We start from the raw sequence: 15,820 nt of genomic DNA, 5'->3' as shown, positions 1-15,820 counted from the left end.
AGTAAAAATAAAAGAGCAGATTATTATTTAAATAGTAAAAAAAAATTGGAGCATGCTGCTGTGTAGAGGGACTTGGGAGTGCTTGTGCATCAATCACGAAAGGTTGGTTTGCAGGTGCAGCAGACTTTCAAGAAGGCAAATGGAATGTTGGCCTTCATTGCTATAGGGATTGAATTTAAGAGCAGGGAGGCTATGCTGCAACTGTACAGGGTACTGGTGAGGCTGCATCTGGAGTACTGTATGCAGTTCTAGTCTCCTTACTTGAGGAAGGATATACTGGCTTTGGAGGTGGCGCAGAGGAGGTTCACCAGGTTGATTCCAAGATGAGGGGATTAGACTATGAAGAGAGATTGACTCACGTGGGACTGTACTTGTTGGAATTCAGAAGAATGAGAGGAGATCAAATGCTTTCATCTTTTGACTGGCTCCTTTTGTAAAATCTAAATTTCTCAGCTATTACCAGTGGTTTATGGCTCAAGTGATTTTGTAAAATATTAACAATTTCGTCGACTGTCTTGCTTGCTGGCTTTTCAAGGGTTGTGTTGTATAGACTGTACATTCTTGGACCCATTAAGCTAAGAAGCATGGGGGCTTTTTTTTTGCTCCTACATGTTGTTCACATTACAATACAGTTCAACCCTCTTGATATATATATATATCACTCCCAGCCTTCATTAGCACAATTGAATTAATCAACTTTCCTGACTGAAGCCATCGCCATGTTACTTCCACTTTAATTTTGCTAGTTGCATGTCTTTCACTGTTTAACCCTTTCCTCTCACTGTCTCATCCTGTAACTGTCAGTGCAGTTTGTGATATTTTCTGATATTCAGATCTGCACTCTTCACTAATTTGTTGTACCTGTGCAACTACATATTAAAATGAAAGCACGCACGTGGAAGATAGTTTAAACTGGAGTATTCACATTGGAGGGGGAGAAAACAATGTGCATGTGTAGACAACAGATCAATACGTAGTGCTAAGGGAAGTCATTACTGTAAATGAAATAGATCCATACATCACATATTTGTCATTAAAACATACAAGGAATGTGTCATTTGTGTTAAGAACCTACACACACCTAGGGATGTGCTGGGAGTTGACAACAAGTGTCACCGCACATTCCAGCATTGACATTACACATCCACGTAACTTGATAAAACAACACACAACACTCTCAACAAAACTGAACACAGAAGGAATAAAACAACAACAGCAAAATAAGCTCCAGTCTTTCCTCCCTCCCACCCACTTACACAGATACGCAGTCCTCCAAACACAGGCTATCTCCGGACTCCAGCCTTCAGTGGACTTGTGGATTCGCAGACACTGGGGCTTCAACATTCCCAGTGGCCTCAGGTCTCTGTCGTTGGACGTCGACTTTCAGACTAACAATCAAGCTTCCAGCTTCAATCCTGAGACTCAACCCCCAGACTGACTGATGATGATGATGGGTGTGCACCCCAGATGAGGACTCAGACCACTAGGCATTTCACTGCCTGAAATGTTTGCCTTTTCCCAATTTAGGATATAGCCATCACAAAATTTTATCTTGGTAGACATTCTTCATCTATAAGCTGAGACAATTCAAATGAATTGTATGACCATCAAAGTGGTCATACAACTCATTTTAGTCAAAGTGATATCAAGATTCTTGTAAAATTACAAACATATCATTGCAGATCTGCTAAAATGTACAAGATCCCAAAGTCACTACTAGTAAATCTCTTTTTAAATCTTTTTATTAGTCTCTTGAAGATACATTCTCAGTGTCACACAGTTAGGTATGGAAATAGCAATGAATGAAATTAGTGCTACACATCCAAACTGCTCCACTAGACTACTTCCAAATAATAGCTTTCCTTTAATGCTCCCTGATAGCTTAGTCTGAAAAAGATAAAAGATTCAAACCTGAAAAGGCCTGAGTTGAAAAGGTTTACACAAGAAACTTGTACAGGATAGAAACAGGCCCTGCAGCTCAATCTGCCCCTATGAGTTAAGCACAGTACTTCTTCAGACTTACTCCAGCACTCACCTTAAGTTTACGTCACAGAGTTTCAGGAGCTCCTTCTAAGTGCTTCTTAATGCAGAGTTTGCCACCTCAGACATAGCTGCAGAGGAGGTGCTATTTTGAATATTGCTGCTTTTTTTCCAGGGAATTAATAGATTAGTAGAGTTTCCATTTCAAATTGCTGTCCACAGTAGGATTGTGCTCGGATTTGGGCAGTGGATGCAAACCGTATCAGGCTTGGCTATAATACCTCTAGAAGTTCAAAATCTATTTGAATAATGGTATCCCAATGTGCAGCTGGCAGCTATTCAGACAAGGAGGCAAAATATTCTGGATCAAAGACAGTCCTTAGAGGATTGTTCAGTTCATCGATACAGCAATACTAATACAGGAAGATTCCCTTAGATGGTTGGCTTGCACAGGTACTTTAGTTCTCCTTTTCCAGATTCATTTGAATTCAGACTGTAAGAAGAACTATGAAATCCATGTAGCAGTTGCCTAAGTTCATAAAAAAGGTAACAGATAAATTATTTTGCCTTAATAAAATGATATGTACTTTGCAAAATACAGGTAACAAGGACTTGTGAGATGGTCATCAACAGCTTCAATGGTCATCAACTGAGGTAACCAAACACGACCTATGTCAGCAGAGAGTGTGAAATAACAGCAGGTGCAGAATAAAGCCCTGGGCTCTGTTTTCATCACTATACAATCCACAGGTATTTTTCCACTATCAATATTTAAAAAGACAATATGCCACTCTTAACATCAGAGATGAGAATGGCTTTGTACATCACACTTGTATACAACTGAACTTGCAGTGAGGCCAGCCACACTCGCTTCAGTACCATACACGATTTGATATATGATAAATCATTAAATGTTAAATCTAGGGTGTGTAATCCCTTATCTAATGACTTGTCTTGGTACACAAGTTCATTGTCACTTTATCCATCATTGATTAAAGACTTAAGGTTAACTTATAACACTGAATAATTTGCTGTTGCATAAAACTGTAAATCTGAAACTTCCCATGTACATTAAATAGTAATCTATCATTGGATGTGCGCAGTAATGTCTTTTACTCATTACTGCTTTCCTCTGTTACTCAGCTGAACAGAGGGCAAGTATTGGCAATGTCATGAGGTTCGCCTGGTGGCTACTTTTACCGTTATTCATTTTCTGGTCTACGTGCTTATCTTCATCACTCACTGCACACTGACAATATTGGAACAAATACAGTACTCAAACAACACAATTGAAAAAAAACATCTTAGTACACACTTTCTTAGTAATCACTTGAATAATGGGCTTCCTGTGAATATTATATTACTGTATCTCAAAATTTAATTCTTGGTGATGTCATTTGAAAGAGAGTGAACCTCTGATAAAGTGCAATCCTTGAAGCTTTGGTAGTCTGTACTGCCATAATTTCCAGATGGTGGATGTTACTTCTACTAATATCACAACTCACTTTAATTACTTTTCTTAAATTGTTAAACAGCAGTATAATAAACTTTACAGTAAACTAAATGAGATTAAAGGGAAACAAAAACCACTGAGTTTTAAAAAAGTGTGGGAACGGGATGCTGGCAAGTTTAAAATAAGTGTGGGAATTGGGCCCCAGCAAATTTAGAAGGAGCATGGAATTGGGCTGCAGTAAGTTTAAAAGGAGTGTGGGAACAGGCCACTGGCAAATTTAATAGGGACATAGGAAACATCACCTGGTGGGCTACAGCTGATGCTGAACCAGACAGCAGACTATCAGAGTTTTATTGTAAATGCCAATAACACGCAGATTGACCTTTTCAGCAGGTCCAAAATCCCTACATTGTTTTTGAACTAGATGACTGGAAATACCTCCAACAAAATACTCTGAAGACCAAATCCACTTCCTTTATTTGTAACTATAAACTACATTGTCTGTCCACTATTTTCATATATGGCAAATGTCTGAGGCAAAGTAGGAACTGACTTTTGTGATGAAAATATACAGAGTTAGGAGCAAATGTCTTTTTGAAACCATTCTTCTTAAGTGGAAGCATGTTAATAATGCAAGCACTGCGACTGCTTAGTAATTTTTTAATATTAGAATCATGAAGTTACTCTTCCTGCCAAATTCCTGCCATTGGCCTAAGTACATTTGAGGAAATCTTACTACCCATTAGCTGAGTAAAGAAATTCTTACGTTTTTTGACTACTCCCTTCTTTCTGCAAATGTTTGTCCTGCAGAAATCTTAACCCAATCAGAGCAAAAGAATATTATGCATTAAAAACACTAAAATTACAAATAAAATCAGAGAATACTCTAAGTAATTAGTAGGTAGCATCTGCGGAGAGAGAAACAGAGTCTCAGTCAAAGATCTTTCGTCACTTACTGCCCGACCTGCTGAATTACTTTCAGGATATTCTAATCTTATTTCAGATATTCAGGTCTGCAGTTTATTTATTTTCATAAGAAATAATAGCTACCTAAATAACGCTATCTGATCCTTTGACCCTACTCTGTCATTCTACAACAGCTTCATTTTCATAATCTGTTCGGTATCTATAGACGTGAGCCTCAAGAGCACTGTGGTGCAGTGAATTTCTCATTTCAGTGTTAAATGGCTTAACATTATTCTGAGACTCAAGGGTGTCTGCTTAGCGCACTGCTGTACTCCCTCTATACCCATGACTGCGTGGCTAGGTATACTGAAATGATACCTATAAATTTATTAATGATACAACCATTGTTGGTAGAATCTCAGATGGAGATGAAAGGGTGCACAGGAGCAAGATATACAAGCTAGTGGAGTGGTGTCACAGCAACAGCCTAGCACTCTATGTCAGTAAGACCCAAGAGCTGATTGTGGACTTCAGGAAGGGTAAGACGAGGGAACATGAACTAATTCTCATAGAGGGATCAGAAGTGGAGAGAGTGATCAATTAAAAATTCCTGGATGTCAAGATCTCTGAGGATCTAACCTAGTCCCAACATATATATCGATGCAGCTATAAAGAAGGCAAGACAGCGGCTATATTTCATTTGGAGTTTGAAGAGATTTGCATTTGTCAAATAAAACACTTGAAAACTTCTACAGATGTACCATGGAGAGCATTCTGACAGGCTGCATCACTATCTGGTATGGGGGACTACCGCACAGGAGGAAAAGAAGCTAGAGAAAATTGTAAAGTTAGTCAGCTCCAACTCGGGTACTAGCCTCCGTAGTATCCGGGACATCTTCGAGGAGCGGTGCCTCACAATGCAGCATCCATTATTAGAGACCCCCATCACCCAGGACATGCCCTCTTTCCATTGTTACCGTCAGGAAGGAGGTACAGAAGCCTGAAGGCACACTATCAGCGATTCAGAAATGACTTTTTCCCCTCTGCCATCCAATTTCTAAATAGACACTGAGTCCATGAACACTTCCTCACTTTATTTCTGTTTTGCACTATTTTAAATCTATTTAATATATATATACTTACAGTAATTGATTTTTTTTTCTTTCTACATTATCATGTATTGCATTGTACCGCTGCTGCTAAAATAACAAATTTCACGACACATGCCAGTGATAATAAACCTGAATTTGATTCTAATAGATACAAAATGAAGCAGGGACTGTCAAAATTCTTGTTCTCCTCCAATTTTCTCTTTTTGACCATCAACCCAAACTATATAATCAGGAAAATTCCCCCAAAATATCCTCTGTCCACTTACCCTGATCTCATCAGTACTCTCCTATCTCACGCTGTTTTTCTGCTGGCATCCTGGACAATAACTTTAATTTCCTTTGTTCCTTCCATAGAGCCTGTTTCTTTAAAAAAAAGCCTTTATTGAAGTCAGCTATTTTGTCAGAATTTTGGAAGAATTTGTGCACAGTGAACAAGGCCAACTAAAGGGATAAAGGGGCTTTATTTTGGTTGTAAAATGTCAACACAAATGATTTTGAGCAGTCTCGGGTCAGTTCTTAGTGGGTGGTAGCCAACAGAGCAGAATTGTGGCAATTTGAAACTGCGTCTAGTAAATTTGTGTCTAGAAATTCCTGAAGGATGACTGTTCTAAGGAATGCTACACTTGGTCTGTTTTATAATGCACAGAAGGGATAATTCTACAATCCTGTTGGACTCAATTTTGTCCTCAAGTCACTGAGATGAAACTTGAAGTTACAATCTTCTGATTCTAAGGCAAAAATGCTATCAACTGAGCCACGACCATATTGAGGAACTCACACACATCCATTACTTGAGAGGAAAGAGATGAACTATCCTATCTGGACTGAAGAAATATTCCCCATGTCAGATCTTTAAAAAAAAAAGAGATTCACCAGTAGATTCAATTGAATGAGTTTATTTGGACATCATGGAAAGAAAGAATCTCAACAGCAGGATATCTTGTAAAGTTGGAGCTCGAAGTTTCAAATTTGTAAAAGCTTTCCTTTGAAATGCTTTAATCCTCGAGAAATGACGTGTTTAAAAACTTAAACTTCACCTGGTTTCATGAAACAAAGTTACCCTTGAAATGAAGACGGTTACTGAAGTGATTTCACATTTGGGCAAACAGTGGAAGCCACAGCAGACCACAGTCAACTGTAGGCCACTTTCATATGTTGCTTTGGAGCCTTAGGTAGATGAGGTGGTCAGAAAGGGGGCCTCTTCTGGGGATTAGAAATCCCTCCAAGTCCACAATCAAGCATCAGTTGGAACTCACCACACTCATGAAATCCAAGGGCTTGTGTAGGTACCTCCAAGGAATTTAATGACCTCACGTCCTTGAACACAAATCCTCTCTCCCGAAAACTACATCATAAATCTCAATCACTACTCTCTGCTGTATGCTCCCATGTATCATCTAGTCTCCATCATTTTTTCCCTCCTTTTCTGGATTTCTGCATCTCCATCTCAGGACACAGATAACCCACTACAATATACCATGACCTCATCAACTCCCATAGCTACGTAGACTACACCTCTTTCTACACTGGTTCTGTATGCCAACCCCTTCTCCCAGTTTCTCCTCCAAACAGAGGAGAGATGAAATTCCCCTAATTCTCTCCTTCCCTCAGCATCCAGCACATCATCCTTTGTGATCTTAGAGAATTGCAACAAGATATAAAAAACACATATTTTCCTCACCACCTTTCCCAGGGACCACTCCCTCCATGATTTGCAGTCTGCTCATCCCTCCCTATCCACCCCTCCTAGACATTTGGCACTTTCCACTGCAATGACAGGAGGTACAACACATTTGCTTACATCTCCTCCATCACCAACATAAAGGACTGTTTAGGTCCTTACAGTGAAAGATTCATGTGCAATTCTTCCCACATCATCTACAGTATATTGTGCTCAAGATGTGGTCTCTTCTGCATCAGTGAGACCAAACACGGAGTGGGCAACAGTCAAACAGCAGGTCCTAATGAAGGGTCTTGACCCAAAATATCAACTGTTTATTACCCCCCCCCCACTCCATTGATGTTGCCTGACCTGCAGATTTCCTTCAGCATTTTGCGTGTGTTACACTTAGACCTACTTTTCAGTACTTCAAGAAGCCCTTGACAACCTGGTTCACAAGATACCACAGATACAACAAGATACAACCAGCCAAGTGATTTGAATGGGAAATGGCACATTGGCATTTATTTTAAGGACTGGAGTACAAAATTAAGGATTTTTACTGAGACTGGACAGCTTTGATGAGATCATAGCTTATCCTACATGAGAAGATTCAGGAAGAGTGATGTACTGTATGTGTAAAAGAGTCAAGACAAATGAGAGATGATTTTGTGAGATACAGAGATTCTGAGAGGCACAGACAAGTTAAATCCTGAATAGCTGCATCCCTCGACAATAGGATTCAGATCCAGTACATGTAGTTACAGAATAAGGGTCTGGCCATTCAGAACTAAAGTAGCTAACAAATGGTGATAATGATAAGACCATAAGACGTAACTTCAGAATTTCAGATTCACCACCCTCCAGCTAAAGAAATATCTTCTTCCTCTCAGTAAGGAAGTGATGTCCTTCCATTATGAGGATGTGCCCTCTGATCCTAGACTCACTCACTATTGGAAACATCCACTCCATGGGCAGTCTATCAAGGCCTTTGAATATTCAATAGGTTTCAATAAGATCGCTCTCAATCTCTAAACTCCAGTGAGTACAGGCCCAGAGCCACCAAACACTCCTCATACATTAACCCTTTTATTCCTGGGACCATCCTTGTAATGTAAACCTTTGCTGTACTAGCTCCATTGGTAGCACATCCTTTCTTCGATATGGGACGCAAAAGTGCATATATTTCAGTCCTCTGCAAATGAATGTTAACATTGCATTTGTCTTCCTTACTACCTGCAAGTTAACCTTTGGGAAATCCTGCACTAGGACTCAAGTCCCCAAAAAGGGTCTTGGCCCAAAACATTGACTGTTTTTCCCTCTCCATTGATGGGTCCTGACTTTGAGTTCCTTCAGGTGTGTGTATCTCCCTCTCTCAAAATTTCCAGCATCAGCAGAACCTGTTGTGTTTATGATTTGTTGCTCCATTGCGAAGTATTTTCAAGGTCTACTTGCTCTGAAGAAGTTTAAATCTTCTTTTTGCTTAAGTTTATGAGTCTGAAACTTCAGCTGTTTATTTTTCCATAGATGCTGCATGACCTGCTGAGCTCCTCCAGTGCTTTGTGCATGTTTCCCAAATTCCTCTGCACCTCTGGTTTCTGAATTTTCTCCACGTTTAGAAAATAATCCATGCCTTTAGTCCTTCTACGAAAGTGCATGGCCACACACTTCCCTCCCTTGTATTCCACCTGGTGCCACTCATTTGCCCATTTTCTGAATCTGTCCACTACAAGTCTTTTTGCAGATTCCCTGCTTCCTCAACACTACCTGCCCCTCCACTTACCTTTGTATCGTCTGCAAACTTGGCCACAAAGCCATCAATTCCATCATCCAAATCATTAATATATAACGTGAAAAGAGTGTTCCCAACACAGACCCCTGTGGAACAACACTAGACATCGGTAGCCAACCAGAAAAGCCCCCTTTCTTCCTATACTTTGCCTCCTGACGGTCAGCCAATGTCAGAACCAGAATGAGAATCAGGTTTATTATCACCGGCATGTGATGTGAAATTTGTTATCTTAGCAGCAGCAGTTCAATGCAATACATAATCTCACAGAGAAAACAAATAAATAAATACATTTTTAAAAAATAACAATAAACAAGTAAATCAGTTACGTATAGATTTTTTAAAACATGCAAAAACAGAAATACCTGTAAATTTAAAAGAAGTGAGGTAGTGTCCAAAGATTCGATGTTCATTTAGGAATTGGATGGCAGAGGGGAAGAAGCTGTTCCTGAATCACTGAGTGTGTGCCTTCAGGCTTCTGTATCTCCTACCTGATGGTAACAGTGAGAAAAGGGCATGCCCTGGGTGCTGGAAGTCCTTAATAATGGACACTGCCTTTCTGAGACACCGCTCCTTGAAGATGTCCTGTGTACTTTGTAGGCTAGTGCCCAAGATGGAGCTGACTAGATTTATAACCTTCTGCAGCTTCTTTCAGTCCTGTGCAGTAGCCCCTCCATACCAGACAGTGATACAGCCTATCAGAATGCTCTCCACGATACAACTATAGAAGTTTTTGAGTGTATTTGTTGACATGCCAAATCTCTTCAAACTCCTAATAAAGTATAGCCGCTGTCTTGCCTTCTTTATGACTACATCGATATGTTGGGACCAGGTTAGATCCTCAGAGATCTTGACATCCAGGAACTTGAAGCTGCTCACTCTCGCCACTTCTGTTCCTTCTATAAGGATTGGTATATGTTCTTTCATCTTACTTTCCTGAAGTCCACAATCAGCTCTTTCGTCTGACTGATGTTGAGTGCCAGGTTGTTGCTGTGGCACCATTCCACTAGTTGGCATATCTCACTCCTGTACACCCTCTCGTCACCACCTGAGATTCTACCAACAATTGTTGTATCGTCTGCAAATTTATAGATGATATTTGAGCTATGCCTAGCCACATAGTCATGTGTATATAGAGAGTAGAGCAGTGGGCTAAGCACACACCCCTGAGGTGCATCAGTGTTGATCGTCAGCGAGGAGGATATGTTATCACCAATCCGCACAGACTGTGGTCTTTCGGTTAGGAAGTCAAGAATCCAATTGCACAGGGAGGTACAGAGGCCCAGGTTCTGCAACTTCTCAATCAGGATTGTGGAATTGATGGTATTAACTGCTGAGCTATAGTCGATGAACAGCATCCTGACGTAGGTGTTTGTGTTGTCCAGGTGGTCTAAAGCCATGTGGAGAGCCACTGAGATTGTGTCTGCTGTTGACCTATTGTGGCAATAGGCAAATTACAATGGGTCCAGGTCCTTGCTGGGGCAGGAGTTCAGTGTAGTCATGACCAACCTCCTAAAGCATTTCATCACTGTCGATGTGAGTGCTACCGGGCGATAGTCATTTAGGCAGCTTACATTATTCTTCTTAGGCACTGGTCTAATTGTTGTCTTTTTGAAGCAAGTGGGAACTTCTGCCCATAGCAGTGAGAGGTTGAAAATGTCCTTGAATACTCCCGCTAGTTGGTTGACACAGGTTTTCAGAGCCTTACCAGGTACTCCATTGGGACCTTCTGCCTTGTGAGGGTTCACTCTCTTTAAAGACAATTAACATCGGCCTCTGAGACGGAGATCACAGGGTCATCAGGTGTAGCAGGGATCTTCACAGCTATAGTTGTGTTCTCCCTTTCAAAGCATACATAGAAGGCATTGAGTTCATCTGGTAGTGAAGCATCGCTGCCATTCATGATATTGGGTTTCGTTTTGTAGGAAGTAATGTCTTGCAGACCCTGCCAGAATTGCCGTGCATCGATGTCGCCTCCAACCTAGTTCAAAATTGTCTCTTTGCCCTTGAAATAGCCCTCCGCAAATTATACCTGGTTTTCTGGTACAGGCCATGAACCAGCATGTTCTATACATGCCAGTATTTTTCCTGTAATACCATGAGCTCTTATCTTTTTAGCAGCCTCATATGCGCACCTTGTCAAAAGTCTTCTGAAAATCTACATTCACTGTCTCTCCTTTTCTATCCTGCCTTTTACTACCTCAAAGAATTCCACCATATTCATCAAGCAAAATTCCCCTTTAAGCTAACTATGCTGACTTTGACTTATTTTATTGTGTGTCTCCATGTATCCCAAAACTTCATCCTTAATAATGCATCTACAAACCACTGAAGTCTGGCTAACTGACCTATAATTTCCTATGTTTTGCCTCCCTCCTTTCTTAAAGAGTGGAGTGACATCTGTGATTTACTAGCTCTCCAGAACCACTCCAGAACCTATTGATTCTTGAAATACCACTGATAATGCCTCCACAATCTCTTCAACTACCTCTTTCAGAAGCTTGGATGACTTATCAGGTTCGGATGAATTATCTACAGTACTTTTAGACCATTCAGCTTCTAAAGCACTTTCTCCTTAATAATAGCAACTACACTAACTTCTGCCCCCTGATAGTCTTCAATTTCTAGCATGCTGTTGGTGTCTTCCATAGTGAAGATTGGTGCAAACTACTTAATCAGTTTGTCTGCCATTTCTTTGTTCCCCATTGCTGTCTCTCTAGCATCATTTTCTAGCAGTCCAATGTCCACTCTTGCTTCTTTTTTATTCTTTAAATACTTCTGGTATCCTGTTTTATATTATTGGTTAGGTTACTTCTATATTTCATCTTTTCTGTCCTTTTTGCTTTTTCATTTGCCTTCTGTTGGTTTTTTAAAAGCTTCCCATTAATTTTTGTTATGTTGTATTTTCACGCTTTTGCTTTTAAACTGTTTTGACTTCCCTTGTCAGCCACAGTTTCCTCATCCTCCCTTTAGAATGCTTCTTCCTCTTTGGAATGAACTGATCCTGTGTCTTTTGAATTACTGCCCGAAACTCCATCATTGCTGCTCTATCATTACCCCTACTGAATGTCCCCTTCCAATCAACTTTAGCTTATTTAATTAGTTGTTATTTGGAATCCTTTTAGTTAACTACAACCAAAAAACCCTACCTGTTCTTACCTGTGCCTCCTTGCCTCGGCCTCGCAAGGCAACACCTCAGAACTCAAGACTCCTACCCTGGCCCAACTCACACAATGGCTGCTCCAAAATGGCCTCTTCCTCTTCTTGCCAAAGCCTCAGCTGCCCACTCTAACTATATTAACTTCCACCATCGCTGCTCGACTTAAAATTAACTTCTTCTTTATTGACCCTTGCCAATTGTCTAATAACCCAAATAATCTCAAACTTAGCAGAAAGTACTGATGGGCCCCGCTTACTTTTTAAATTTGGCATTACTGACAAGTAGTGGTCCCCGGCAATCTCCAATTCAAAAGTATTTTGAGTATAGGTAAGACTAGGGTTGAGCAGACTCAAAGGGAACCCTGTAATATAGGGATTTGGCAGGAAAGTGGCGGAGATGCAGGATAACCAGTTATCATACTGATTTGCACAACAGCTAGATACCTATTCTTTGTATCTTCTGGTTCTTATCTGAATAATGCAAAACTAGGAAATTACAAGCCCACAGACTATAAATACAACCACAGACAACAAAGGCTATAAAACCATAAGATACAGGAGCCATTCGGCCCATTGAGTCTGCTCTGCCATTTCATCAGGGCTGATCCATTTTCCCCTCAGCCCCAATCTCCTGCCCTCTCCCCGTATCCCTTCATGCCCTGACCAATCAAGAATATATCAACCTCTGTCTTAAATTTACATAATGACAGCCACCATGGATTCACCACTCTCTGGCTAAAGGCAAGAGGAGATTAAAGTTATTTCCTTCATCCATTGAGAAATAGAGACCAAAACAGAGAGAGGGCTAGGAACTTCAAAAGTTGCAAATCACTTGTAAATGAAAATTCTCACATTAACCAGGGATGCTGAACTAAATCCTAGAATAGCAAGAGTGGGTTAACCAATGAAAAAATCTTGAACAGGTACCTAAATGTTGCATTATACTGTTTAATAAAACATTGGACAAGAGCTAGGAGAGAAATTTGGATCATGCTGAACAGCCTGACATTTACTAACTCAGCAACTTATCAGAAAATTCTTGGGCATAACATTGAGTGAAAACATTTTTTTACATAAATGTCTGGATGAAGTAGAAGAAACCTGCACATTAACAACAAACAGCAGCTCATAGGATTTAAAATCGTACTAAATTCTCCAAATATTCCAGATCTAAGCTTGATTTCATCACAAGCAAAAAGAATTCAACAGGTCAAGCAGGATCTTCAGAGGAAAAGGGATGGTCATGAGGACTGGATGTGCACAGGGAAAATAGCCAGCATATTGAAGTGAGAGAGAGAGGGGAGTCAGAAGTATGTGTTTAGGTGAAGCCAGATAAGCGGCAGATGATGGGCTAATGGAACCTGGTAAGGAAGGGGAGAGGGAACGGGGAAAGTAAACCAAGTGAGATGAAACCTAAGCATCCCTCCCTAATCCTAGGCCAGCCTCTCTCTCTACCCTCTCTCACTCTGTCTAATTTCCACTCTTTCCACCCTCCCCCATCAGCTTCCACCTATCACCCATCAGCCTCTATCTCACCATTCCTTCCGACTTCTATACACTGGTAATCTTTTCTTTCCAATCTCAATCATCAAACACCCTTTGCCTCCACACATGCTGCCTGACCCACCTTGTTCTCTACTCCAGACTCCAGTATCTGCAGTCTCTTCTATCTACATTTCTGTTAAACAGAATGTTCTGTACTTAAGGGCCAATGAACCCAACAACCCAAAGGATAAAATTGATGGGCAGATACTGATGTCAAAACATCATGAAATGCTGCTGATAGTTGCAATGTTGATAAGTGTTCTGTTATGTTAACGTCACATTCCACACAATATAAACTGCTTTGTTTTGTCATTACCTTATTTTCACTAGGGTATCAATTACATTATCCTCATCAACAAGTTTAACTTGTTTAAAAGTACCGGCTTTGAAAGAAAATTTCTGGAATTTACCTTAACTATTCAATTCCTATTCAAAAATCTGCAACTGTAAACAAGACTCAGTTCGTTAGCTTTACAGAATGAACTCACTATCATATTTAAGAATGATACTTCCAAGACCAAGATATAGTGAGACATGACAAGATATATGGAAGGTGATACCTTTTGGCTTGTGGTTAAAAGGCAGATTCCTTGTGTTTCTTGCAGATACACTATTAAAAAATGCTACTACTCTTTTATGCAAATATTGAAAATCTGCAAACTGTAACAAATAAGTTGAGCAAACAACGACAATGGATTGGAAATAATTTCACTTTGACATGCCACCAGACAGTTCAAGACCTTTAACAGTACATTAGCACATCAGATGGTAATTTGTCTAACTATCTTTGTGATACCTACATTTGATAGTCATAATCAATGCATCACAGATACAAGTCCTTCAGCCCAACAAGTCCCTGCTGACCACAGTGCCCACTGAGCTGGTCCCAGTTTCCTGTGTTTGGACCATATCCCTCTAGGTCCCGCTCCTCTGTGTACCTATTGGAGGGCTTTTTAAATTATACTACTGTACCTGCATCTACCAATTCTTCTGGCAGCTTGTTCCATATACTCACCACCCTCAAAAAGTTGCTCCTTAAATCACTTATAAATCTTTCCCATCTCACCCTAAGTCTATGCTCCTGGTTTTGGATTCCAGTACCCTGGGATAAAGACTGTTAACGTGCCTTTCATGATTTTATATATTCCTGTAAGGTCACCCCTCGTTCTTCAACGTCTCAAGGAATAAAGACCTAGCCTGACCAACGACTCTTTACAACTCAGTCCTGGCAAAATCTTCATCAATCTTTTCTACACTCTCCAGTTGAACTACATTTTTCCCATAAGAATAACCAAATCTGTATACAGTACTCCAAGTGCAGTCTCACCAACAACTTGCACAAGTTCTAATTCCTGTACTCAGCATCCTGAACAATGAAAGCTGAACGTCTTTTTCACCACCCTGCCTACCTGTGACAGTACTTTCAACAAACTATAAACTTGTACCCCCAAGTGATTCTGTTCTGTTACACTCCCAAGTGCACTACCATTCATAGTACAAATTCTACTGTGGTTTAACTTGCCAACATGCATCATCTTACATTTATTTGTATTGAAATCCATTTGCCTCTCATTGGCTTACTTCCCTAAGTGATCAAGATCCCCTGGTAGTTTATGATAACTTTCTTCACTGTCAACAACATCTCCTAATTTTGCGTCATCCATGAATGATGAGTGATAATGCTGAAAACATAAATGATTAATCCACTATCACGATGTATGAATGTTCCACATAACTCTACACATTACTATTTTTCTTTACAGGTTCACAACAGAGAATTGTACTTCATATCCTAATTCACGTAGACCAATATCTAACCCAACAAACTGACAGTCAGAGTGATTGGAATTATATAATCTGTTCCCCATCCAGATACACTGTAGAGACTTGTCATACTGGACTGACAAACTGGATTTTATATATCAGGCACGAGCTGCCCATGATGTCTTTTACTAAACGACAGGGTATAGAGCTTAGTTTATCAACAATAATCAGTTCCCTAAGTCAGGTGCACTTGAATCAACCTGAAAGCTGTTAATATTTGACACGAGAAAATCTGCAGATGCTGGAAATCAAGCAACACACACAAAATGCTGGTGGAACGCAGCAGGCCAGGCAGCATCTATAGGAAGAGGTACAGTCGACATTTCGGGTCGAGACCCTTCGTCAGGACCAATGGAAAAAAGAGATAGTAAGAGATTTGAAAATGGGAGGGG

General features: G+C 40.2%; 1 protein-coding gene across 4 annotated transcripts in view; it reads right to left on the bottom strand.

Annotated features, from left to right (window-relative positions):
- LOC134338336 (apoptosis-inducing factor 3) overlaps positions 1-15,820 on the bottom strand; it is a 151,757-nt gene that overhangs the window by 121,367 nt on the left and 14,570 nt on the right. The window contains exon 1 of one of the 4 annotated variants that reach the window (XM_063034095.1): positions 2,036-2,454. The exons of the other annotated variants lie outside the window; for them this stretch is intronic. The gene's annotated coding sequence lies outside the window, so the exon portion shown is untranslated. Of the gene's footprint in view, positions 1-2,035; positions 2,455-15,820 lie in introns of those variants that run through there. 4 annotated transcript variants of the gene reach the window in all.

The sequence above is a fragment of the Mobula hypostoma genome, chromosome 27 (assembly GCF_963921235.1).
Source record: "Mobula hypostoma chromosome 27, sMobHyp1.1, whole genome shotgun sequence".
NCBI lineage: Eukaryota > Metazoa > Chordata > Chondrichthyes > Myliobatiformes > Myliobatidae > Mobula > Mobula hypostoma.
Note: the sequence above shows the minus strand (reverse complement) of the source record. Positions and strands in the feature narration are given on the sequence as shown.